The following is a 26,920-nucleotide window of genomic DNA, read 5'->3' on the forward strand; positions in this document are numbered from 1 at the left end:
TAAGTAAGAGCCTTTTAGGTGAAGGGAAAGTAATATACTTGATGACTTCCTTGTAAGAATGTGAATGAAATGAGCAGTAAAATGAGAACATGTGAATTCTAGGCAGCTTTTTTTTTTCTCTTGTAAAGCATGTGAGTCTTTGGCAAGTCACTTCTCTTCTTTGGCTTTCATTTATTTATTTCATTATTTAATATAATTTAAATTCATATTTAACAGGTTGCTCTTAAATTAAAAATATTCATCTACAAAAGAGAGAAAAATATATGCTCTGATTCCTTCATCATTGTTGAAAAAAATTACATTGTATTTTAAAGGATCTTCCATTTCTGAGATTCTTATTCTAGGAATTGAACTAAAGTATTTGAAAGTACCTTATAAATGTTAAAATAGGGATACAAGTATAAATTGGTGGCATTTCATTTGGTATTTAGTGTAGTAGAGACTCTGTAGATATGCCTATATATAGTGGCAATAAGGGCTCCACTGAAAGGTTTAGATTTAATAAAAAACCTACACCAAATGTATGATGGTTCCTAATTGCTCACAAAATCCCTACTCTAACTGATTCTTCAGGGTCTGGGCCAATCTCTAGTGGCTATAAAATGGACAGAAATGATTGAATGCCACACATTTTAAAAGAACTAGCAAAATTTTTTCATTCAGAATAAGAAAAAAGAGAAAAAGGAATTCTAAGTCTGCAGTACCATTTAAAAGATAACACTATATAATAATAATTGCCAGGTACTGTGCTAATTGTTTTATATACTTGATTGGTTTTCATTCTCACAATAACTATCATTACTTCCATTTTACAGATGAGGGAACTGGGGCTTGGAGAACTTGCCTAAGGTTACACACCACTGGTTAATGGAAGAATGGGGACTTAAACCCAGATTTTCTTATCCAGTAGAGCCTCTGCATATAATTATTACACTATATATTCTTTTAAAGTTTAATTAGTTTTTAGATAGATAATAGTTGGACTTGGTATATAATTTTAAAAAAGAAGAGTATGTAGTAAAATAGTCTTCCTTTTGTCTCAGTGGCCTTGATACCCATTTCATTTCCCTGAAGCCAAGTAACAATTGAGTGTGCTTTCAGAGATGTGTGTGTGTGTGTGTGAATTACATGTACAAAAATGTACATATGTGGTATACATATAGTATATTATATAGAAATAAAATATTACCCTTGTTTTATACAAGTGGTAGTATACTGTAGTTGCTATGTTGCACCTTGATTTTTTTTGCCTAAAAATATCTTAGATATTGTTGCAGTTGAAAAAAACCCTCTTCTGCATAGTATTCCACTGTATGGATGTACCACAACTTACTTAAATAGTTCCCTGTTGAAGGGTATTTGAATGTTTTCCAGTATTTTGCTATTACAAGTGATGCTGTAATAAGTAACTTTTAATTTATGTTATTTTGTACATGTGTAAATTCACTGTATATGTTAAAAAAGATTACTATGAGCATGGTGAAATTCACTAATACAGAAGGTTTTTCTTCCCAGTACAAGTGTGTGATAAATCATAAGTATATGAGTGCTTTTCTATTAGCAGAGCTCCATATCAGGCACTGTAATCATATATATGTATGGGTTTGTAGATTTCAAAATGAGAAAAGAGAAGATTATGGCATAGTTGACTGACTTGTAGTGAGAGATGTCTGCATATGAGCAGACATTTACTCAACATAGTGAAACTTTCATTCCTAAAGAAAAAATGACTCATTGCTGCATAGAAGAACTTCCCTGGAGAGGCAGTGTTGCATTTGGCCTTTATTAGGGTTATGGTATGATTCTTGCTCAGGAAAGTTACCGTATAAAAATGCTTATAATGGCTCTGTTACCATTGAGGATATCCAGAAAATGGGCAAAAGGAGGTTTTAAATATTTATGTATAAATTGAAGAGAGCCAAAGTAAGCTTGTGTATAAAGAACTGCAGAGCAGTAAGATAGGATAGAGTGTAAATGGCATGTATACTTACACCTTCATAGCTTCTGCATTGGTAGAATATAAGGTGAATATGAAAATAAATGTTAATATTACATAGTACTTTGCATTTTTCCTGTTACTGAGTGGGTAATTACTATGTCCAGGAATGGTTCTAGAGATTTTAAAAATAATATGTATAGTAAAGAAAAATAATATATTTATATGCCCAGATAAACAAGCTCAAGGAAGGTGACATGGCAGAATCAAAAACATATCTAAGATTATTCTGCTTATAGCATGTAGCATAAATAGTAAATAATAAGCAAAGTGTATGGAAAGTCATCTAGACTTTTGAAATTTGAGTTAGGGCTTAGTTTGATTTGTTCTCCTAATATTCTGATTTATTAATGAATTCTTGAAATATCTTTGATTTTTCCTTCTGCTAGTTTTTTTTTCTTAGAATCTATAGTTAATGAACTCTGGAGTACAGTCTAAAGTCACTTTGATTATTGAAGATTTTAAAGTCTTTTATCCAGAAGTATAGCTTTTTAGCTTATTTGTATTGTGTTTGAGACATAATTGAATGTAAAAGAGTGGTACTGCCATATTTTGATAGTTGTATCATGTTAGATACCATAGTACCCTCTGCCAACTATTTACTAGACACATTTCAGGGCTCCTGTCCTCCCAGATTTTCTTCTAAATGAATCTCCCTGGCAGGACATGGTGACTCATGCCTGTAATCCCAGCACGTTAGGAGGCTAAGACAGGAGGATCACTTATAGCATATAACTTATTTATTGTATGGAACATTAAATCCCAGGGAAGTAGAGCAATTCTTTCATGTCTTATTCAAGGTTGTTTAAAGTCATCCAGTAGTCTTTTGTGAATTGATGAAACTCTGGAACATCTGTCACTTGCTTCATTTTATAGCATTGTTGTCAGGAGTTTGGCACGTTAGCAGATTTCCAGTTTTGAAGCCTGTCTCTGTCATTTATTAGCTGTGTGGACTTGTGCAAATTACCGAACCTCTCTGTGTCTTGTTTCGTGATCTGTAAAGTGGGAATAGTAGTAGAACCTATCTTATGGAGTTGTTATAAGAATTAAGTGAGACAGTATTCCCAAAGTACTTAAGCCAGTTGCTGGCACAAAAAAGGTATTTAATAAATGTTAGCTATTATTATTCAGTATGAGAAAGTTAATATGTTATATTCAGATATTAAGCAGTTGAAGTGATAGAATTTGTGGCATATATTTGTAGCCAGATAGATAGTAATACATTATAAAAATTTTATCTACAATCTGAAAATAGATTTCAGGTTTATTCATTTCTTCTTATTACATTAGATGGTTTCATGAACATCAAATAGTTTGGAAAGTGCCAAAAGGAAATGAAGTCTTAAAGGCCTAAGAACACACTGACTTGATTGTTGGTTGTAATTCTTGTTTTGAATGAGGGAGCTCACCTTGGAACCTGAACTGTTCTTTCTTGCCCATGCAAAGTATGATCACTAATAACGCATTTCCCAGACATTGGTACAGTGGCGGTGGTGAGAGAGTCATGAGGATTAGGAAAGTTCTGCTGTTTGTTTTCAGCTCCCCATTCAGTCCTCTTTTTAGAAGTCTCTCTTCATTTTCCCCATCTCAGATGCCCGGTTTCTGTTTGCTGCCCTCTGGCACAGCATCCTGTAAACATTTTCTCTGCCATTTACAAATGTCGGTTATTGATTCGCTAACTAGATTGAGTTAGTCTTCTTAATATCTCCCTCTTAATATCCCTTGGTGAGGAATCTGTAGTCTTTAGAATACAGTATAAGCTTGTTAAGACTTGTAAGGTACTCCATGATTTAGTCTCTCCCACTCTTCTCAGCCTGCATCTATTGAGATGATCATATAGTTTTTCTTTTTCAGTCTGTTACTATGGTAAGTTAGATTGATTTTCAAACGTTAACCCAATCATACATTTTTAGGGTGAACCCTACTTGGTCAGGATATGTTATCCTCTTTTTTATTGTGGTGATATATACATATATATGAAATAAAATTTGCCACTGCAGCCATTTTAAGTATACAATTCAGTGGCATTAGCTGGTTATCCACTACTTCCAAAATTTTTCAACAGCCCAAACAGAAACTCTATAGCATTAAGCAATAACTCCCCATTCTTCTCTCTTCCTCCAGCCCCTGATAACCTCTAATCTACTTTCTGTCTCCACGAATTTGCCTATTTTAGCTGTTTCATATAAATAGAATTATACAATAATTGTCATTTTGTATCTGACTTATTTCATTGAGCGTAGTGTTTTCATGGTTCATCCGTGTTGTATCAGAGCTTGTTCCCTTTTGTGGCTGGATAATAGTCCCTTGTGTCCGTATACCACAGTTTGTTGATCTGTTCATCTGTTGATGGACACTTGGGTTGTTTCTGTCTATTGGCTGTTGTAAATAATGCTGCAGTGAGTGACTGTTGCTATACAGGTATCTGTTTGAGGCCCTGCTTTCAATTCCTTTGCATGTATACCTGGGAGTAGAATTGCTGGTCATGTGGTAATTTTATGTTTAGCTTTTTGTGAAGCCACCAAACTGTTTTTCACAGCAGCGACACCATTTTAAATTCCCAGCAGCTACACCATTTTAAATTCCCAGCAGCAATGTATGAGGGTTCCAGTTTTTCCACATCCTCACCAACACTTGCCATTTTCACAAAAAATTAAAGCAATTTCATTATCCTTTCCCTTCCCCCTTTTTTTTGAGACAGGGTCTTGCTCCCTTGCCAGACTGGAGTGCAGTGGCACAATTATAGTTCAGTGTAGCTTCAAACTCCTAGGCTCAAGTGATCCTCCTGCCTCAGCCTCCTTAGTAGCTGGGACTACAGGTGCATGCCACCAGACTTGGCTATTTTTTTTTTTCCTTTTTTTGTAGAGGTGGGGCCTCATTATGTTGCTCAGGCTGGTCTTGAGGCAATTCTCCTGGCCTGGCGCCCCAAAGTGTTGGGATTACAGGCATGAGCCACCATGCCTAGCCTCATTATCCTTTTATATATTAGAGGATTTAGTTTGCTAACATTTTCTTAAGAATTTTTGCATCTAGGTTCGTGAAGGATATTGGTCTGTAGTTATAAGTACTTGCAGTGTCTTTGTCTGGTTTTGGTAACATGGTAATGTATTGGGAAATGTTCCTTTTTTATTTTCTGGGTGAATTTGTATAGAATTGGTATTATTTCTTCTTTAAATGTTCTTCTTTAAATGTTTGATAGAATTCAGTAGCAAGGCTATATGGGTCTAGAGTTTTCTTGGTTGAAAAGTTTTAACTAAGAATTTAATTTCTTTATTTATAGTTATTTTAAAAAGTTACGGAAGAGTGACATTGTTTCACATTTTTGCCAATGTCTGGCTTAATAAAAGACAACTGTATTCTGGGGGGGAAAAAAAAAAGAAAAAGTGTTTATGGCTATTCTGATTATCTTTTTTCTTTCTTTTCACTTTTAATTTGAAATAATTACACATTTACAAAATGTTTCAAATACATACACAGGGAGGCTCTGAGCACGCTTCAACCATCCTCCCTCAGTATTAACATCTTGCATAACTGTAGTATAGTATCATACTAGGAATCAAGGTTGACACTGTCCACAAAGCTTATTCAGACCTCTACAGTTGTATATTTACTCATTTGTGTATGTGTGTATATAGTTGTATGCAGTTTTATGCCTGAGGCTCATATTAGCTCCATCTCTAAGTGTCCACCCCTCTGGAGTGGGGGTGGAGAGGGAGGGAGAGGGGCCACTGAGGGACTGGCAACACTCCAGCATGTGGCGTTGGGGTCCATGGGCAACTTCAAGGCAGGTCTTGTGTAACCACAAACTTTGTGTAACCATCACTGTAATCAAGATACAGAACTGCACCATCACCATGAGTCTCCCCTGTCTACTCCTTCCTTTATACTCATACCTACCCCTCTCCTATCTGTAACCCCTGGAAACAGATTCATTTCTATAATTTTGTTATTTCAAGAATGTTATATAAATGGAATCATAAAATATGTAACCTTTTGAGATTGGCTTTTTTCACTCAGCATAATTCCCTTGAGGTTCATCAAAGTCTGTTGCATATTCCTTTTTATTGCTAAGTAATAGTCCTTAGTATGGATGTGCTATAGTTTGTTTAACCATTTACCTGTTGAAGGACATTTGAATAGTTTCCAGTTTCTGACTGTTACTGATAAAGCTGCTATGAATGTTTGTGTACAAGTTTCTGTGTGAACATAAGTTATCATTTCTTTGGGATAAATGCCCAAGAGTACAATGACTGGGTCATGTGATAAGTCAATTGTAGTTTTAAAATAAACTGCCAAGCTAATTTCCAGAGTGTCTGTACTATTGTACATGCCCACCAACAGTGTAGGAGTGATCCGTTTTCTCCGCATCATCACCAGCATTTGGTATTGCCACTATTTTTTATTTTAGCCTTTCTGATTGATGATACTTCATTGTGATATTAATTCACATTTCCCCAAAGCCTAATGATGTTGGTCATCTTTTCATGGGCTTATTTGCCATTGTGTATCTTCTTCTGTGAAAAGTCTATTCATGTATTTTGCCCATCTTCTAAATGAATTTTTTAAGGTTGAGTTTTAGACATTCTTTGTATGTTTTAGATACAAATTCTTTGTCAGATATGTGATTTGCAATCATTTTTCTCAGCCTGTAAGTTGTCTTTTTAATAATTAACAGGATCTTTTGCAGAGAAAAAGTTTTAAATTTTGATGAAGTCCAGCTTAAGAATTTTTCCTTTTTACCTGTTTTCTTTTGAATGAGCTTTGGTGTTTGCTGAGCTTCTTGGATCTGTAGGTTGGTAGTTTTTGTCATGTTTAGAAATATTTCACCTCTTTTTTCTGCTTTTGGAAAGCAGAAAAGAAAGTATTGAGAATGCTTAATACTCTCTCACAGGTCATTGAGGTTCTGTTCATTTTTTTCTTGAGCATTTTTTTAATCTTTTATTTTGGATAGTTCCTATTGCTATGCCTTTACTGATTTTTTTCTTTGGCAGTATCTGATCTGCTGTTAATTCTATCTATTGCATTTTTCATTTTAGGTATTGTATTTTTCATCTGTAGAGGTTCCATTTGGGTCATTTAAAATATATCTTTCAGGCACCAGGCATGGTGACTCATGCCTGTAATCACAGTGACTTCAGAGGCTGAGGTTGGAGGATTGCTTGAGGCCAGGAGTTCAAGACCAGCCTGAGGAACACAGTGAGACCCTATTTCTAAAAAAATAAAATAAATAAAAAATCTTTCATTTTTCTCTTCATCATGTTTATGTATTTCTCTACCCTGTTAGACATGTAGAACATATTTATATGATTCTTGTCTGCTAGTTGTATCATTTCTGGGGCATATTTTCACAGATTTTATATGCCCGTTAACTTTTAACTGGTTGCAAGACATTATGGATTTAGGTGACTTCTTTAAATAGTGTTCGCTTTGTTCTGGCATGCAGTTAAGTTGCTTGAAATCAGATGAAGCCTTTCGAGACTTGCTTTTAAGCTTAAGTAGGGCAGGTCTGGAGCAGTCTTTAGTCTAGGGATAATTTATCTCTGTCGTCAAGATGAAACCCTTCTGAAAATTCTACTTGCTGCCCTATGTATTAAGATATCTTTCCTCTCTGTCTGGCAGGAATAGGAATTGTTTTCAAATTCTGTATGAGATCTGGGCATTGTTCTGTCTTTTTCTTGCAAGGCTGTTCTCCTTCCTCTCCCACCCCCAACACAAGCCTTGGATAGTTTTTTAAAATTAATTTTTTTATTGTGGTAAAATACATATAAAATTGACATTTTAACCTTCTTTTTTTTTTGAGACTGGGTCTCGCTCTGTCGCCCAGGCTGGAGTGCAGTGGCACGATCTCGGGTCACTGCAAGCTCCGCCTCCCAGGTTCACACCATTCTCCTGCCTCAGCCTGCTGAGTAGCTGGGACTACAGGCACCCGCCACCACGCCTGGCTAATTTTTTGTATTTTTAGTAGAGACAGGGTTTCACCGTGTTAGCCAGGATGGTCTCGATCTCCTGACCTCACGATCCGCCTGCTTCGGCCTCCCAAAGTGTTGGGATTACAGGCGTGAGCCACCATGCCCGGCCCCATTTTAACCATTTTTAAGTGTATAATGAAGTGGCATTAATTACATTCACAATTTGTTACAACCATCACCACTATTTCCAAAACATTTTTATCACCCCAAACAGGAACTCTGTAAACTTTACTAGTAACTCCTTATTCTCCCCTTGCCTATCCCTAGTAAACTTGAATTTACTTTCCATCTCTATGAATTTGCTTATTCTAGATATTTCATGTAAGTGGCATCATACAATGTTTGTTCTTTTTTATCTGGCTTATTCTAGTTAGCATACTGTTTTCAAGGTTTTTCCAACTTGGGTAGTTTTGGCCTCACATATGCTTGTATCAGCTCTTAGCCGAGACTCATGTGCATCCTTCTGCAGATTTCAGAAACTGTCTTTTGTGCAGCTCTTCCCCTCAACTAAGCTAAACTGCTGGGCTTTTGGGGAGTTTGCTGCATTCTGGAAACTGCTTCTATGTGGTAAACTGGTGCAATCATGGAACTCATCATGTTTGCTTTCCCTCTCCCAGGTATTACAGTGCTGTGTCTTGTGTGATGGCCCAAAAACCATTGTATCTGTATTTTGTCCAGTTTTCTAGCAGTTTATGGCAGAAGGGTGAGATCTGTCCCCCTCTTACTCTATCTTGATCAGAAGCAGAACTGTCCTCTGTGTGTGTAACAGCTTTTACTGAGATGTAATTGCCATGCAATAAACTACCTATGCTTAAAGTGTACAATTTGATTTTTATATATGTGCACATCCATGAAACTGCCAGACAATCAAGATACTGAACATATCCATCACCCCCGCAAAATTCCCTTGTGTCCGTTTTAATGTCTCCATCCTGCCTCTCTCTGCCCTCCTCTGCATTCTCAGGTAACCTCTGAATGCTTTTCTGTCACTGTAGATTAGTTTGCATTTTCTATGTAAATGGAATCATACAGTACTATGTGTGTGCACCAATAACTTACTCATTTTTATTGCTGAGTGGTGTTGCATTGTGTGGGTATACCGCAATTGATTTATCCATTCACATGTTGATGGACATTGATTTGGGTCGTTTCTAGTTTTTGACTACTACAAACAAAGCTGTTATATATTTGGATAAGGCTTTTGTAGACATATGTATTCATTTTTCTTTGGTGAATACCTAAGATTGGAATTATTCATTCATAGGATAGATACATGTTTACCTTATAGAAAAGCTATTTTCCAAAGTGGTTTTACCATTCTACATTCCCGCCATCAACAAATGAGGGTTCTTGTTGCAAGAATCTTACATCCTTCCCTAATATTTGGTTTTGTCAGTCTTTTAAACTTTAATCTTTCTGGATGACATGTAGGGATGTCTCATTGTGGTTTTAACTTACATTTATCTAATGATTAATAATTTTTTGAAAATTTTATCTGTTCATGAACACTCATATATCTTTTATAAAGTATCTGTTCTTTTGCCCATTTTTTTTGAAAACAGGTTGTCTTTTTATTTTTGAATTGTAGGAATTCTAATTTTGGATACAAGTTTTTTTAGATATATGTATTGTGAATATTTTCTCCCAGTCTGTGGCTTGCCTATTCATTTTCTTTTTTCTTTTCTTTTCATTTATTTATTTATTTATTTATTTATTTTTTTGAGACAGGGTCTCACTCTGTTGCCCAGGCTGGAGTGCAGTGGCACAATTACGGCTCACTGTAGCCTTGGGCTCAAGTGATTCTCCCATCTCAGCCTCCCGAGTAGCTGAGACCACAGGCGTGTGCCACCATGCCTGGCTAATTTTTGTATTTTTTGTAGAGATGGGGTTTTGCCATGTTGCCTAGGGTAGTCTTGAATTCCTGGGCTCAAGTGATCTGCCTGCCTTGGCCTCCCAAAGTGCTGGGATTACCGGTGTGAGCCACCATTCCTGGCTGCCTATTGATTTTCTTAATGGTGTCTTTTGAGGAGTAGAAGTCTTATATTTTGATGAAGTCTAATTTTTCAGTTTTTCTTTTATGGCTAATGTTTTCTGTTTTCTTTCTAAGAAATCTTTAACTTACCTGAAAGTCATAAAAACATTCTGTGTTTTCTTCTAGAAGTTTTTAGTTTTAGCTTTTGCATTTGTGTATATGATCTATTTCAAGTTAATGTCTGTGGGTGATGTGAGATAGGAGTTGAAGTTCAGTTTCTTTTTTCCCTTATGGATATACAGCTGTTTCAGCACCATTTGTTGAAGACTTTTCTTACGTTGTTGAATTGCTTTGCCAGCCTTGTCAAAAATCGGTCGACTTCTGTTTTCATTGATTTGTCTATTCTTATACCAATACCACAGTGTCTTGATTACTGTGGCTTGATAGTAAGTCTTAAAACAAGGTAGTGTGAGTCTTCCAATTTTGTTGTTTTTCAAGATTGTTCTGGCTTTTCTGGGATCTTTGCTTTTACTGATGCATGCTAGAATCACTTTGCCAATTTCTATAAACTGTGCAGCCAGAGTGAGAATCATAGAATAGACCTTGGTAAATTCATGCCTTGTGATGTTTTTAAGACGTCATTTTGGGGACCTTCTCCAGATAATATTCCTTGGGAGCACTGGGCTTTATTCTGTTTGAATGTCTATGTCTTATAACTCCTAAAAAGGAAATTTATACTATACATACTTTTCTTTAGGTCTTTGCCTATGTACATAGTTTCCTTGTCAACTTTAGTGTCTTTGGTGGAACTGAATTGTTACTGTTCCAATCTTAATAATATAAATGTTGCTTTAGTACAAGAAAAATAAGAAGGTAATATAGCACATAATCCATTAAGGTCTGTCTACAAAGGATATGTAAGAGAATAAGGTTTTTTCTCTGTAGTATCAGAATCAATCTTCCTTCTGCTGCATTATATTTCCTAGACAGTTATTAGGGAAATGTTCAGGGACACAGTTTTATGGAACTGTACTTAGTGAAGTATCAAATACTATAATAAATAGCTTTCTTGCTTTTATATTTCCGGATAAACTCAAGTTTTCAAAAAACTTCAAACTGTCTAATTTTTGCTGTTATCTTGAAATACATGCTTTAATAGCACCACACTTATTGGTGACTTTTAATAGCAGAGAGAATTATGTTACAATATGTCTGATGCTTTCTAGAAGTTGTCTAACCATACTGTGGTATTCATTTTTGTAATTATTTTTGAGTTGTGGTTTTACATATATAATTCATTATCCACAATTTATGATCCCAGTTACATAAATCAGTTCTTTTTAGTCTCTTGTAGTAAATACATGTAAATGTTATGGATAATACTTTGGAGGAACTTTTATGCCATTTTAATGAGTTCATGTTTGCATTGAATAACTGAATTGCAACTTGGAGTGTTCCCAGAATAGAAAATGTGGATTACTAAAATGAATTTGGGTACTTCAGGACTGTGATGGAAGGAACTAAGAACTATATTTTATTTAGTGATCATATTGTTTTATGATAAAAACAAGCTATTTTGCTCTGGATGGCAATTATTTTGTACTAAGGAAGTACCTTGGAATTATAGAGCATCTTTCAATTTTATGTGCATTCCTGTCAGCTGAAAATAATTGCTGATTTGGATTTTCCTTGGAAGAAGAGGTGGAGATTATATTATTAACTTTGTAGGGAGGCATTTTTTAGTCATTAGTCAGATATATTGCTGTAGAAGCCGTTGAATATTGTTTTAAAAAGTTCAGAATCTTGTAATAATAAGCCCAAAGAATAAGTTAATTATAGAAAAGTGCTACCTTGTATGATTCAGATAATCTGAGACTGATCACTAATTTGGTGTGTAGCTAGGTGCTAATTGTATGTGCTGTGGATATTAAATGTAAAAGGAGTTCAAAGCCTGGAAAGATCCACATGGACTGGAGCTGTTAGTGTGTTTTTGGTTTAAAGGATAGAATCTGGTGTTATTCATCATGCCCATATTGGGACAATGAAAAGACTTCCCAGTATTTCCTACAAAAGGTTATCCAGGTGTAGTTACATGCTTCTGATTTTCCCCGTTGCTCTGTTTATATAGGCATAGCTCATATATTTTGGGAAATGGGAGGAATAGCTGTATTGGTGCTATATTGGTTTATTATAGCCAATCCCTAAAGAAATGTGTTCCTGTAAAGACTCTTTTGTTTTTCTTTATATCCTCTGAAATTATGATTTGCCTCCAGCCATAATTTCTTGCAGCCACAAATAGTAATAACTAATAATTTTATAGCACTGACCTGTGTACCTTACTGTATTCTAGATACGTTTCATATTTTGACTAGTTTGATCTTCATGATAACCCCATGTGGTAGGTAATATTCATTTTTTCATTTTACAGATGGGGAGCCAGATAAATATTACATAACTAGAAAGTGACAGAGGTGAGCTCTGAACCAGAGTCTCTACTGTTAACCCTGCTCTATGCTTGAATTGACTTAAGAAGTAAATTTTATTAGTAATGTTTTAAACATTGTTATTATTATTATTATTTTGAGACAGGGTCTCACTCTGTCATCCGGGCTGGAATGCAATGGCTCGATCTTGGATCACTGCAGCGTCTACCTCCTGGGCTCAAGCAGTCCTCCCACCTCAGCCTCGAGTAGCTGGGACTACAGGCACATGCCACCACCCCAGCTAATTTTTTAGTATTTTCAGTAGAGTTGGGGTTTCACCATGTTGCCCAGGCTTGTCTCAAACCCTCCCACTGTGCTAGGATTACAGGCATGAGCCGCCATGCCCAGCCTTAAACATTATTTTAACAATGTCATAGGTTAGACAGTTATAACTGTATTAAAGTCCTGAGAAGCTCACTCAGTAATTTAAAAAATTTCCACTAGAGGTCAGTCTATCACTTGGCAATATAAATGTTTTCTGCTTGCTTAGTGCAAAATTTCATTTACTAAATTAAAGAAGTATGCTGTGGAAGAGACTTGGGTAGCAGAATAGATTTTGAATTGGAAACATAATAAAAAGTCATCTTTATAGTAGTAAAAGCATCTATGACTATTACAAGATGCAATATTGGTTCAATTGACTGTATTTGCAGAATTTAGTCAAGATATCCTATGAGATGCTATCTGGCATAGGAAAGGCTAATGACCCTGATCTTTAGTTGTTACCTCTAAATGAACCACATATTAAACATTAGACCAATTTTGTGTTACTAGTACTTCAGATTCTTTTTCTTGACTCATTTAATTTAGTCAAGGACTTAAAATATACCTGGAGAGTGATGAAATAGTGAAAATATTGAGTGTTTACTAAGAGATACTCTGATAATTTTAGGACAATGTGGGTCTAAGATTGTTTAAAAAGTAGCCTAGAGGCTTTTATTTCTCAACTCTCAGGTTTTGGAGATAACAAGGAATTGAATTAAGATGCAGAAACTGAGGGTCTACTTAGAAGCTGCATTTTGAGGTAACTTCTTTGCTTGTAAATGCAGTCGTATTTTGGAAGGATAAAATATAATTAATTAACTAGAGTCTTAACTTGGAAGGATTAAATATAGTTGGAGAATCTAGCATGGTCCTGAGTATAAAGTTATTAATCAGTTGACCAATGATGTTATTTATATGTAAATAATGATTTTGGCTTCTGTAGGTTAAATAAAGCCTTTTAGGCAGCCTTCAAACCAACTGAAACAATCTGACTTGACTTCAGATTTGTCACACTGGAAATGAATGGCAACATGTGGAACAGGCCAGGACAGGGAGGGAAGTTACACAGGAGGGATGGGTCTGCAGAGTTTGTAAGTTTGGATGGGTAATAACCTAACCCAGGGGATTGTCAGTGGAAGGACGAGGGAGTCCTGTAGCTAGAGATAGGCAGAAGCAGACAGGATATTTGGGTTCTAGGTAAGAAAGGTGCATCTGAGACCTAAGAAGTCTTCAGAGGCAGCAGAGATGAACAAATGAACGTGAAGGTGAGAGTTAATGATTTCTAATGGTACCTATCCCTTACTGTGTACTTATTTATGTGCCAGACACTATGCTAAGAGCTTTATGTACATTATCTCTTTTTCTTCTTATCATATAATCTTGTGAGGTAAGTTCTAATCCCTTTTCACAGACAAGATGACTGAGGCTGAATGAGTTTCAATAACTTGCCTTTGGTCGTAGAACTTGTAAATGGCAGAACTGATGTTTGAACTCGGGGCTTATGACTCCGGCTGTGAAACTCTGCTTTCGGATGCAGAAGGTATTTCTTTTTTTGCCCCGATTTTATGCTGCCTGCAATGTAGAGATGGCCATAGGCTTATATCCAATGGGAAATTAACCCCATGGATAAACCCCAATTACAACAAAAGCAGAGAGTTATAACTTCCAGGGAGGTGGGGGTTGGTATTTTTGTTAAAAATGTGAAGTTTTTTAACCTTTGACTATAAATCATGTTGAAAAATCTATATTCTCCATGTAGCGCTGATTAGATGGTGGCGAATCCATCTCCTGTACTTTCACTACTTTGTTATTTTTTTTCCCTCTTTTCTAAAATCCACTAATTATCTTACTAGGTGTTCTCTCTGTTGGCTTGGTTTCTCATAAATGACACTCCTGGAGATGCCCTCTCAAGGGCTTTCTAGAGTCGCAATAGGAAGAGTAGTGGGCAAACCTAAAAGGAAGTTTAGGGATCACTAATTTGGTCTGTCAGTGTACTTTTGTCACTTTATTTTTACACCTGCAGGCAGCAGTGCTTCTGAGACCTTTTAGTCCTTTAAAGATAGCTTTGATCCTAGATCTCTTTCTGCTTAGGATATGTTTTTGAAGGGATGAGGACAGAATGTCAGCTTTCTTCTCCCAAAGGCACCGGTTGTTGAATTTCCCCTGTAATCTGGGACTTTCATCATTTCCTCCATGTTGATGGTGGCGCTAGACCTGAGGAATAGCATTTATCTTTTGTTTTTTGACCTAAGTGACAGGTTAATGGTGAAAGGTCCATCAGCTAAGAATGCTTTTAATAAGGCCCTCTTTTTTGTGATTTAGCCAGGGTCCATCTGTGGTTAACTGCAAAAAGTATTTCCCAAGTTCCTTCAGTCTTTTCTTCTGAAGTTGCTTGAAGGTGATACTTAGGAAAAGTACATTCACATGCTATACAAGGGCAAGCAAATGGAAAGTTCTCTTTCTATAGCTTTTTATCTCTTGGGTGAAACTTTGATTTATTTTGACAAAATAATACAGAATTCTTAACCTAGCAGTATAAAGTAACACCAGATTCACAAGGGGCAAACTCTTCTCAGCAGAGCAGGCTCAGCAGAATTGTGTAAGGCCAGAGTGCCTGCTTTCTTCCATAAGGCTTTGGGATTAAATTTACTCATCTCTGTTTTTAATCCATCAATGCCCAAAGTCATTTCTCTCTCCTATTTGCTATTTCATAGAGAAGGAAGCTATTTGATGGGAATTTCCTAAATTCCCTACAACCAAATCTATATACTTACTTCCACCTTTTAGCATCCATCTTCCTCAGATAGCTTTCCAGCTGGCCTGCCTGCTACTTTCCACTCTTGATTCTCTTACATCCTGCCTCTAAAGTCATATTTTACAAATAAAAATCCGATTATGCCACTCCGCTACTGAAAAAGTGTTTATTTGCATGCTTGTAGGATAGAGCCTCAGATCTTTAACATGCCTTATGAGGCCCTATAGATATTGCTCCTTGTCTACCTCACCATCTTTGACTGACAGCAGTGTAGCTCTTTTTTTTCCCCACGGTTCAGCCATACTGGTCCCTTTTAATTTCCTCAAATCTGCCAGGTTTCTTCCTGGTTCCTCTTTTTGGAATGCATTCCTCACTTTCCCTGGCTAACTGATTGCTGTCCTTCAGGTCACTGCTTGTGTTACTCTTTCTGGGAAATCCCAATGTAGTCATATCTCTTGTAATTATTAAGTTAGTGACATTATTTTCCAGGTGTTTTTATTACCAGGAAATTCGGTTCTCACTCTTGAGGACTCTTCCTTCACTTTGTGTATTATGTAAGAACTGGGGGTTCCAAAGGGTTAGTCTCATGTACCATGTGGAGGGTGAACTTGAAATCTGAAAAGTACAATATAGCTGTTGCTAATAAAGACTGATGCTGTTGAAGAATGGTCCTGCATAGCCCAAAGGGACTGATTATTTATGATGACCTACCCAAGATGTAGAAGTTACATTTTACATTCATATATGTACAGACTTACGTTCATACACTTAGTCATTGTTTCTCAAAGCATAATCTTGTGTCATGGTGGTTATAGGCTGGGTTAGAGTCGCCCTTCCTCATGATCCCCTGGGCTGGATTGAGCTTGGGACACCAACCCAGACAGCTCCTGCCTAGCGAGTATTCTTTTGGTGCCATTTGTATCCCTTCTTGCCAGAAGATTTTGGTCAGGGCAATGTTAGGTTTACTCCAACAGCTAACTTTGAATCTCAAGGAACACTCCCAGAAGGCCTATGGGTTTTATATCCCAAGAAAAAAGATAGTTATTGCTAGGTTGTATGCCCAAGGAAGGCCCTACTTACCCAGATACAGGGTACTTACTCATTTTTGCAATCTGTCATTATGGGAGGCGACTTAAGTGACTCTTCACAAAATAAAGTGAGCTTCAAGGAGACTTTTGCCTCTCCTTGAACTGAGAAGCAACTCAGAGATTCTTTAGCTAGAATAATCTAATCCATAACACTTGGGGACTCTAATCTCTGCTTAAACAGCTACCCCTTTACTTACTTATTGATCTGCTATTCTTGTGATTTTTAAAAATAGTAATAGTCTGTTTTTCCACTATAATGTAAGCTCCAAGAGGGTAGGAACTATTTCTGTCTTCTTCATTGCTGTATCTTCATTGCCTCCCAAAGTGCCTTGCACATAGTTAATATCCTGTGGATATTTGATGAGTGAATGAATTTTAAGTTTTCCAAAGTAGAATTTTAATAGTAACTATTACTTCTAAGAATGCAGAAGATATTCAGAAAAGTAAAGCCATGCTAACCATATTCCCTATCATGAAACTAATTGAGAATCAACAAATAGAATGAAAAGCAAACAAAAAAAAAATCTGTGAAACTAGGAAATGGCTCAGTTCCTAGCTATGGACTAGAATCTAAGAGTATAATGAAATATGGATGAAATCAAAGGGGATGCTAAAATCTGTTATACACCTGTTTAGATGGTAAACAGAGTGCAGATTTCACTGAAAGTGGGGGCCATGAGTATCCCATCCTGTAAGGTTTTAGTGTTGGGACACGCCATGGGAAAACCTGAAAAATCCCCAAGGAAGCCAGTGCAATATCTCAAAATGGAGACAGGGAGAAAGAGAGAGAGAGGAGAGAGAGACAAGAGGACAGTATCTTTTGATTTCTAACCTGCAGTGAAGTGGAGAGGAAGAAGGGAGAAATGACAATGAGCTATGTAGCAGTTAACTGAATCAAATGAACATAAATGAATAACTAATAAATTAGCAAACCAAAGCTAGTTAACTGCTTTACTCTAAGCATGCAGAATGACGTACATTTCAGATTAAGAATTATTTTATTAAACAAATTCTAGAAAAATACATCTGTATTCACTTAAAGAAATTGAAGGGGAATGTAGAATTTTTAGAAATTGGAGTTAAGGAAAGCAAGGCGATCCCTCTCTGGTGGTCAGAGTCATAGGATGTGAGGCTTTATAGCTGTTGGCAGCCATGTTCTGTGCCTTGTGGGAGAAATTGGTCTGTCTGTGATAGTGACAGCCAAGCCAACACATTGAAGCAGAAATAAGAGACAAAAGAAAAATAGCCCTAGTTGAGATAAGCAGTCCTGGTGGCATTCAAGTCTGTGGTTCCAGTTATCCCTCAGGCTCAGTTACACTTTATACATTTCCTAAAGTTATATGAGGTACTGCATTGTCTTTCTGATCAATTCTTTTTATCTAAACTATTTCAAGTTAGGCTTATGCCATAGGCTTTCAACTAGGAATTCTGTATGATATGTAGATAATACAGGCAGAGAAGATCCAACATATGTGTTATTGGTGTGCCTGATAGAGAGTAGAACGAATGGACAATAATTTCAAATATATCATGGGGAAAAGACCACCAGAGATTAAACGGATTAGTAATCTGCAGATTCAAAGAACACAGAATTCTAAAAGAACTGAAACAGGTTGATCAATATCAAATAAGTATATAACAGTAAAGTTAGTTGTGCTTCAAGATTAAAAAAAAGAATCGCCAAGCATCCAGACAGAAAAAGCAAGTCACTGAAAGGGGGAAAATGAGACTGGCTTCTGACATGATGGTAATAGCCAAAGCCAGGAGGCAGTTGAACAGTGTCTCTTGAGTTTTGGTGGAATGTGTGTAGGCAGGGAATAGTGTGACCCACAGATTTAATACCTGGTCAAGCTCTTATTTATGCATAAAGATAACAATCAATATTCTCAAACATTCAAGGACCTAGTCCCTGAAAAAATGCCTCATGAGTAAAATTAATCATCTAAGTGTTAAATAAAAAGAACTTGGGAATGAAGAAGCAGAGATAGGAAGAGGTTGACAGGGCATATGGAATCTATTTAAAAATAGACCAAGTAAAGTCTGAATAACTGCGTACTATGAAAACAGAAGAAAATGTAAAGGCTCTAAAATTAATATTGAATAAAGGATTTGTGTAACAGATATAAAGAGGGGAAGGGAGAATAGGTAGAGGTTTGTAAAAGAGTATGAACTCCCATTTATCTTCGTGGAGAGAGTCGGTAGATACAGCCTGTAGTTGATGAATCTGTTAGTTTCAGTTGAAATTTAGGCACTGCCACATACCAGCTGTGCATTCTCAGATGCGTTTAATTCTCATAAGTAGTTATAGAATCTTCATCTGTGTCTTGGAGGTAATGATACTACTAACCTACTAGGGTTGTTGTGAAGATTAAATAAAATAATGTGTGTCAGGTACTTAGAACAGTGCCCGGCCTGAAGTAAGCATTCAATAAAAATTACCAATTGTTTATTATTATTTTAAGGCAAAAACTTGGGCAGATAATTTTATAATCTTGGGGCAGAGAAGGCCTTTCTAAGCATAATTCTCAACCTAGTGACCATAAAAGAAAAGATTAATTATTTGACTTCATAAAAACTAAAAGCTTTTACACGACAAAATCACCATGATAAGAATCAATGAACAAATACCCAAGTGGGGGAGAAGAATTGCAATATATTTGACAGAAGAAGGATTGACATCATTAATATTTAGGGATCACTGATAAGTCAACAAGAAAAAGTTGAGAAAAAAATCAGTATGAACAGATATTTTACAGAAAAAAAATTTGAAAACATACTTAGCCTCATTTATAATTAAGGAGGTAGAAATTAAAATAAGATGCTATTTTTCATTTATCAAATTGAGAAAGATGAAAAAGTTCAAAAATATCTAATGATAGCCTGTGGTAAAATGCACTCTCATATCCTTTCTTGAGGGCAGTCTGACATTTATCAAAATAATAAATGCTCACACATTTATCTCTGCAGTGCTACTGCTAAGAGTGTATTCTACAAATATATTCGTCCTAGTATACAAAGATATATGTAAAAGGTTATTGCATATGGCATCATTTATAATAGAAACCATTTGGAAGCAATTTACTTGACTATTGATATGGACTTGTTAAATAATTTAGAATGCTTATATATTGGAATATTATATAGCCATTAAAACAAAAGAGGTGTAAATGTATATACGGATAATGAAAAAATGGTTAGGCTATAATATTTAGAAAAAGAGTAAGTTACTGAGAATAGGTATAGTATGAGCTTATTTACAACAATATATGATTTATACTTAGGCTGTGTATATGCAAAGAAAATTTCTAGAATGTTACACAGAACCATTGGAAATGATTATCTCTGAGATGGAGAATGGAGATGCTCTGGACTCTTATTTTCATTTTATACCCTCTGGACTCTTTCAGTTTTTATTACAGCAATTATTTTCTAATTTTATAGTAATTAAAAGCAAACAAAAATAATATTTTAACCAGTAGTGACTATGTTGCTTTTGAAAATAGAATTTAATATTCTGGGAATAAAATTATGGGGTAAAATAGTAAAACAAATCAAGTAGGTTCAACTAATGTTTGTTCAACAAAGATTTAGGAAGCTCCTACTTTGCATGACGTACTAAACTGAGCTTAGCTTGTGGAACAGATAATACTTGATAAATGCTAAAAATAGTGGTTCAGACATTTCTCCTAGAGGTTAAATTTTCTTAATTAAAACCAGATGAAATGAAGTCTGTTAGTGAACACTTTTTATTACATGATTGTCATGCCACCAACCTAGAAACTAGCATGAGGGGCAGGAAAAAATGCTAAGGTTTGTGAACTTGGCTATGCCATTTTGTTGGCTTTGTGTTTTGGTTGTCATAATATGGCTGTTGAAGGTGTTGGGGATATGTAAGAAGGTGTATTAGTGATAATGCTCATGATGACAGGAGAAGATCCTGTATTCCTGAGCAAAAACTAGATTTGATCAAATGCTGTATTTACCAGTGCTATTTATATTTTGTTGCTTTAAAGGCAGCAATTTTATGAAGAAGATTGTAGTTTCATGGAGGCAAGCGGACCCCTACATTTTCTAGGGTTTGGCCGTGTGAATTATACCAATCTATTTAGAAATTGTGGCTGTTTTCTATTAGAGAGTCTGTGATTCTTCAAAATCTTGTGATTTCATTGGGCTCAAGACATTTTGAGGAATGGGAAATGATTGCAGTATACAGTTGGCATTAGCTGTTTGAATTTGAATACCTGCACAGTCAGTTGTGCTATATTAACACTTGTTTTGAAAACATGAATTTGCTGCAATGCCATTGATATATTAGGAAGCAATTTGAGCATAAGTGAATTTTGTGTTTGCATTATCCATGATTTTGTCAGCAAGAAACACCAGGTGAACACAGAATACAGCACACAGTTGAACCGAGCCCAGCAGGAACACACAAAACAGACACATGTACATACCTGGAATATCTACCAGCTACCTCAGTTCACCACAAGTTACGAGCCACACCCACCCACATCTGGTGTCACACCTTTCCTTCTGATTTCAGATAACCTTCTTTCTGGCACCCATGATTAATTCAAAAGCTACAGTCTTTCAAATGCCTATATCTATAAGTAAACTTCAGGTTTTTTTCAAGGTAAGGTGCCATATATTTATGTTTCCTAACCATTTAACATGTACAAAAATGCTATGATTTTTTATTAGGTTTCTTGTGTGTGTGTGTGTGTGTGTGTGTGTGTGTATCACTGACAAAGATTTGGAGTTTTGTGTCCCTAGCTACATTTCCCCCGTAAGTCCTTGTTTGTGCCATTTTTGCATAGTGTAGTGATTTTTAGGAATGTAGGTATTTCCTTATAGTGAAACTGACTATATCTCTTTGAACAAATTTATGCTGGTCTTTTTTCCTTTTCATTTTAAGTTTATGTAGTGCATCTGATTTGCAATAGTTAAACAGCTCCCTGCAAACAAATGAATGATGGAAATCTTATTTTTCCTTTTGTTGCAGGTAATCCATTGTACCGAGTTAGCTCAACATTTCTAATTTTAAACCAACTTCTCTAGTTCCTTATTGGCAGTTGGTTAGGGCTTCATGTGTCCTAGTGAATTGAGTGATTTTTCTAAGTTAAATTTTTGTGAAGGGCTGCATCTTGAGATAAGGTCCCAAATGCCTCATGTTGAACTCCTTTGGACTTCTCTAGACTTCTGTGAGTTAAGGTTCATTACATTGCTAATCGTCCATGTTTATTATTATATAAAGAAAGCCTTGCACCAAGTTTGTGGCATGAAGTAAGTACATAGGTATAAACAGCATGTGATTGAAAACCAAGTATTTATTATTTGGAAGTGAATTACTTGTTTTTTTAAAAAACTTGGTCATCATTTTTGAGGGTGTTTTTCTACTCCAGTGATGATATAGGTTAAAGTAAAAATCTTTCATTGAATGCTGAAGTTCCTTTTTGAGGTTCTAACATGATATACATGAATAAAGGAGTTACAAGTCTATAATTGCCTTCTTTACATCTGACTTATAATGCTTTCTTGTGCCCAGGTTCCGTTCCTTATTCTAGTTCACTTAGTAGTTGCACTAGGAATTATTTCTGTAAAAATATGAGAGATAGGAATGTATATTTTGACTTGAATATTTGCTTTAAGGTTTTCCTTGTGTAAGTACAGGTTTTTATTCTGATTTTGGCACATAAGAATTCAGCTTTAGGTTGAAATTTAAGACTTCCTGACTTCCTTTTTTCCTTCCTTCCTTCCATCCTTCTTTCCTCCCTCCCTCCTTCCCTCCCTCTTTCTTTTCTCCTCCTCCCTCTCCTCTCCTCTCCTCTCCTCTCCTCTCCTCTCCTCTCCTCTCCTCTCCTCTCCTCCCCTCCCCTCCCCTCCCCTCCCCTCCCCTCCCCTCCCCTCCCCTCCCCTCCCCTCCCCTCCCCTCCCCTCCCCTCCCCTCTTTTCTCTTCTTGACAGGGTCCCCCTCTCTTGCCTAGGGTGGAGTGCAGTGGCACAATCAAGGCTCACTGCAGCCTTGACCTCCCAGGCTCCAGTGATCCTCCTACCTCAGCCTCCCAAGTAGCTGGGACCACAGGCATGCACCATGATGGCCAGCTAATTTTTTTATTTTTTGTAGAGATGAAGTCTCACTATGTTGCCCAGGCTGGTCTTGAACCCCTGGGCTCAAGTGATCCTCCTGGTTTGGCCTCCCAAAGTGTTGGGATTACAGGCATGAGCCACCATGCCTGGTTTAAGATTTCTTTTAATTTTCTCTTTGAAAGAAAGCATCTTAGTCAATAGTAAGTGCATCTAGCAAAGAGGGGCATTACTATGGTGACCCTAAAATCTGTTCTTCTCTTCTTCATTCATTCTTCATAGAACAAATATTTGTTAGGTGCCTATTATGTGTTACATCATTTTAGGCTCTGGAGAATATAATGATGAGCAAGAATACAGTCTTTCCCCTCACAGTCTAGTGGGGGAAATAGACTTTAATTAATTAGTGACCAAAATATATACTTATAAATTGTGATAAGTGCCATGAAGAAAGTGTACAAGTTCCTTTGAAAGAGAAAAACAAGGGGACCCAATTTGGATAAGTGATTTAAAAAAGGCCTTTCTGAAGAAGTGACATTTAAACTGAAGTCTACAGGATAAGGAGTTTACTGGAAGGGAAAGGGGGTGGAAGGATTTCCAGGCAGAGGCAGGAGGTTTTGTGATATCATTTTATAGTACTTATGACCTTTTTAGATGCTTATATAATTAGGTACTAGTCTATGAGCAAGACAGTTTATAGAGCTGTGTTACTGAAAAGATGCATATAAATTACATTTTTATAAATGAATTCCTGAATTCCTACAGGCTTACATTATACTCACTGTGCTATATCATCTGCATTTGATTGATGTTCAGTTACTTCAATTACTGCTAGATTGATCTTTCTAAAGCACAACTTTGATGATGCTTTTTTCTGCTCAGAAATCTTTACCAGCTCCCCAATTACCCAATAAAATCCAGACTTCTTAGCCTCATGGTCAGGCCCTCCCCAACTGGCCCTAGTCTCAATATTCTACTTCAACTTTACTCCTATTTCTGAGGTACTCTCTTGGCCAGCGGAACTTCTGGATGATCATGGGTGCTTTCTTATGTGCCCACCTTCACTTGCATTGCTTCTCTTGCCTTACAATCTGTTCACCTCCTTCTTAGACTGCCCAAATCCAGGACCATTTCAGATGTTAACATTTGATCTTGGTGTCTTCTTTGATCACACCAGCTGGAAGTTACTTCTTTTTCTTCTGACGTCTTATGGCATTTTTATTTTTACTGTTCTTTAGGTACTTTTCCCTTCTTGTTTTTAAAAAACTTATTATTTTTAATTGACGTCATAATTGTATACATTTATGGAGTAGAATGTGATGTTTTGATATATGCGCACAGCATGGAGTGATTAAATCAAGCTAATTAACATATCCATCACCTCACTTTTTTTTGTGGTAAGATAATTAAAATTTACTTTCTTTATTTTTATTTTATTTTAAGATGGAGTCTTGCTCTGTCACCCAGGCTGGAGTGCAATGGCTCAATCTCAGCTCCCTGCAACCTCTGCCTCCCCGATTCAAGCAATTCTCTCACCTCAGCCTCTCGAGTAACTGGGATTACAGGCGCTCACCACCACACCCAGCTACTTTTTGTGTTTTTAGTAGAGATGAGGGTTTTGCCATGTTGCCCAGGGCTGGTCTTGAACTCCTGGGCTCAGGCAATCCGCTCACCTCATCCTCCTAGTGTGCTAGGATTACAGGTGGGAGCCACAGTGCCCAGCCAGTTTCTTAATTATTTTTAAACGTGCAATATGCTATTACTGACTATAGTCACCCTACTGTGCCATAGATCTCAAAACATTCCTCTTGTCTAGCCTTTGACCAGCAGCTTTCCATTCCTTCCCTCCTATTCCCCCCAGCCTCTGGTAATCGTCATTCTACACTCTACTTCTATGAGTTTGACTCTTTTAGATTCTGCATACAAGTAAGATGGTGTGGTATTTGTCTTTTTTTTTTCAAATGCCCAAGGGAGGTAAACAAGGCTGCCCAGCTCTCAGCAGTCATGATGATGATTCTCAAGGGCCATCTTGGCCTCCAACCCTGGCTGAAGAGAAAAAAGATCCCCTACAGCCCTGTGGGAGAGAGGTCCTCTGTCTTTCTGTGCTTGGCTCATTTCACTTAACATAATGTCCCCCAGGCTTATCTACATTGTTGCAAATGACAGGATTTCCTTCTAAAAAAGGCTGAATAGTATTCCATTGTGTATATATATCACATTTTTTATCCATTCATCTGTTGATGGGCACCAAGGTTGTTTCCACATCTTGGCTATTGTGAGTAGTGTTGCAGTGAACATGGGAGTGCAGAACTCCTTCTGACATATTGATTTTGGTTCCTCTGGGTATGTACCCAGCAGTGGGATTGCTGAATCATATAGTAGTGATGTTTTTAGTTTTTTTGAGGAACCTCCATACCGTTTTTCATAATAGCTGTACTAATTTACATCCCCACCAACAATGTACAAGTATTCCCTTTCTCTGCATCCTCACTAACACTTATCTTTCATCTTTTTGATAACAGCCATTCTAACAGGTATGAGGTGATATCATCTCATAGTAGTTTTAATTTGTGTTTATCTGATGATTAGTGATATTGAACATTGTTTTCATGAACTAGCTGGCTGTTTGTATGTCTTTGTAGAAATGTCTGTTCAGGTCATTCACTCTTTTTTTTTTTTTTTTTTTTTTTTTTGAGATGGAGTCTCACTCTGTTGCCCAGGCTGGAGTGCAGTGGCGTGATCTGGTATCACTGTACCCTCCACCTCCCGGATTCAAGCGATTCTCCTGCCTCAGCCTCCCCAGTAGCTGGGACTACAGGTGCATGCCACCATGCTTGGCTAATTTTTTGTATTTTTAATGGAGACGGGGTTTCACTGTGTTAGCCAGGATGGTCTTGATCTCCTGACCTCGTGGTCCACCTGCCTTGCCCTCCCAAAGTGCTGGGATTACAGGCGTGAGCCACCACACCCGGCCAATTCACTCATTTTTTGATCAGGTTATTTGTTTTCTTGCTATTGAGTTGTTTGAGTTCCTTACATATTTTGAATATTAATCCCTTATCAGAAATATGGTTTGTAAATATTTTCTCCTACTCTGTGAGTTGTCCCTTCACCTTGTTAACCTGTTTCCTTTGCTCTGCAGAAGCTTTTTAGGTGGATGCCATCCCACTTGTCTGTTTTTGTCTGTGCCTTTGGGGTCATATCCAAAAAATCATTGCCTAGTCTAATGTCATGGAGCTTAACCTCTGTGTTTTCTTCTAGTAGTTTTATAGTTTCGGGTCTTATATTTAAGTCTTTAATCCATTTGGAGTTGATTTTTATATGTGGTATGAGATAAAGATGCAATTTCATTCTTCTGCATGTGGATGTTCGTTTTTTCCAGCACCATTTATTAAAGAGGGTGTCCATTTCCCATTGTGTGTTCTTGGCACCTTTGTAAAAAAAAAAAATCAGTTGACTATTAATGTGTGGGCTTCTGGGATTTCTGTCATGTTCCATTGGTCAGTGTGTCTATTTCTATGCTAGTACCATGCTGTTTTGATTTTGATAGCCTTAAAATATACAGTCATATAGCGTATAACAACATTTTGGTCAGTGATGGATCACGTATACAGTGGTGGTCCCATATGATTATAATGGAGCTAAAGAATTCCTGTTGCCTAGCAACATTGTAGGTGTTGTAACATTGTAAGGCAACACATCATTCAGGTGTTTTTGGTGATGCTATTGTAACCAAACCTACTGTACTTCCAGTTGTATAAAAGTGTAGGACGTATACTTATGTAAAGTACATAATGCTAGATAATAATAAGCAATTATGTTACTGGTTTATATATTTACTGATATATATATGATATATATACAAGTACCATATATATATATATATATATATATTTTTTTTTTTTGGAGACAGAGTCTCCCACTGTTACCCATGCTAGAGTACAGTGGCTTCAGCATAGCTTACTCTGCAGCCTTGAACTCCTGGATTCAAGTGATCCTCCTGCCTCAGCTTCCTGAGTATCTGGGACTACAGGTGTGTGCCACATGACTGGCTAATTTAAATTTTTTTTTTTTTATGTGGAGACAAGGTCTCACTGTATGGCCCAGGCAGCTCCTGAACTACTGGGCTCAAGCAATCCTTCTGCCTTGGCCTCCCAAAGTGTTGGGATTATAGACATGAGCCATCACCCAGCGTATATTTTACTCTTTGTTATTTTAGAGTCTCCTCTTTCCACTTATTAAAAAAAGTTAACTGTTAAGCAGCCTCAGGCAGGTCCTTTAGAAGGTATCCAGAAGAAGGCATTTTTAT

At 36.8% G+C, this 26,920-nt stretch overlaps 1 protein-coding gene and 1 non-coding gene across 21 annotated transcripts in view; one reads left to right on the forward strand and one right to left on the reverse strand.

Moving 5' to 3' along the window:
• The window catches only part of STK33 (serine/threonine kinase 33), a 225,311-nt gene that overhangs the window by 16,559 nt on the left and 181,832 nt on the right, over positions 1-26,920 (forward strand). The window contains exon 2 of one of the 20 annotated variants that reach the window (XM_054438433.2): positions 7,091-7,192. The exons of the other annotated variants lie outside the window; for them this stretch is intronic. The gene's annotated coding sequence lies outside the window, so the exon portion shown is untranslated. The remainder of the gene's footprint in view (positions 1-7,090; positions 7,193-26,920) is intronic. 20 annotated transcript variants of the gene reach the window in all.
• On the reverse strand, positions 24,571-24,701 carry LOC129009163 (small Cajal body-specific RNA 20). The gene has a single exon (XR_008492698.1). It is a non-coding gene; the product is annotated as a small Cajal body-specific RNA 20 (non-coding RNA).

This window comes from Pongo pygmaeus, chromosome 9, assembly GCF_028885625.2.
Source record: "Pongo pygmaeus isolate AG05252 chromosome 9, NHGRI_mPonPyg2-v2.0_pri, whole genome shotgun sequence".
In the NCBI taxonomy this organism is placed as follows: domain Eukaryota; kingdom Metazoa; phylum Chordata; class Mammalia; order Primates; family Hominidae; genus Pongo; species Pongo pygmaeus.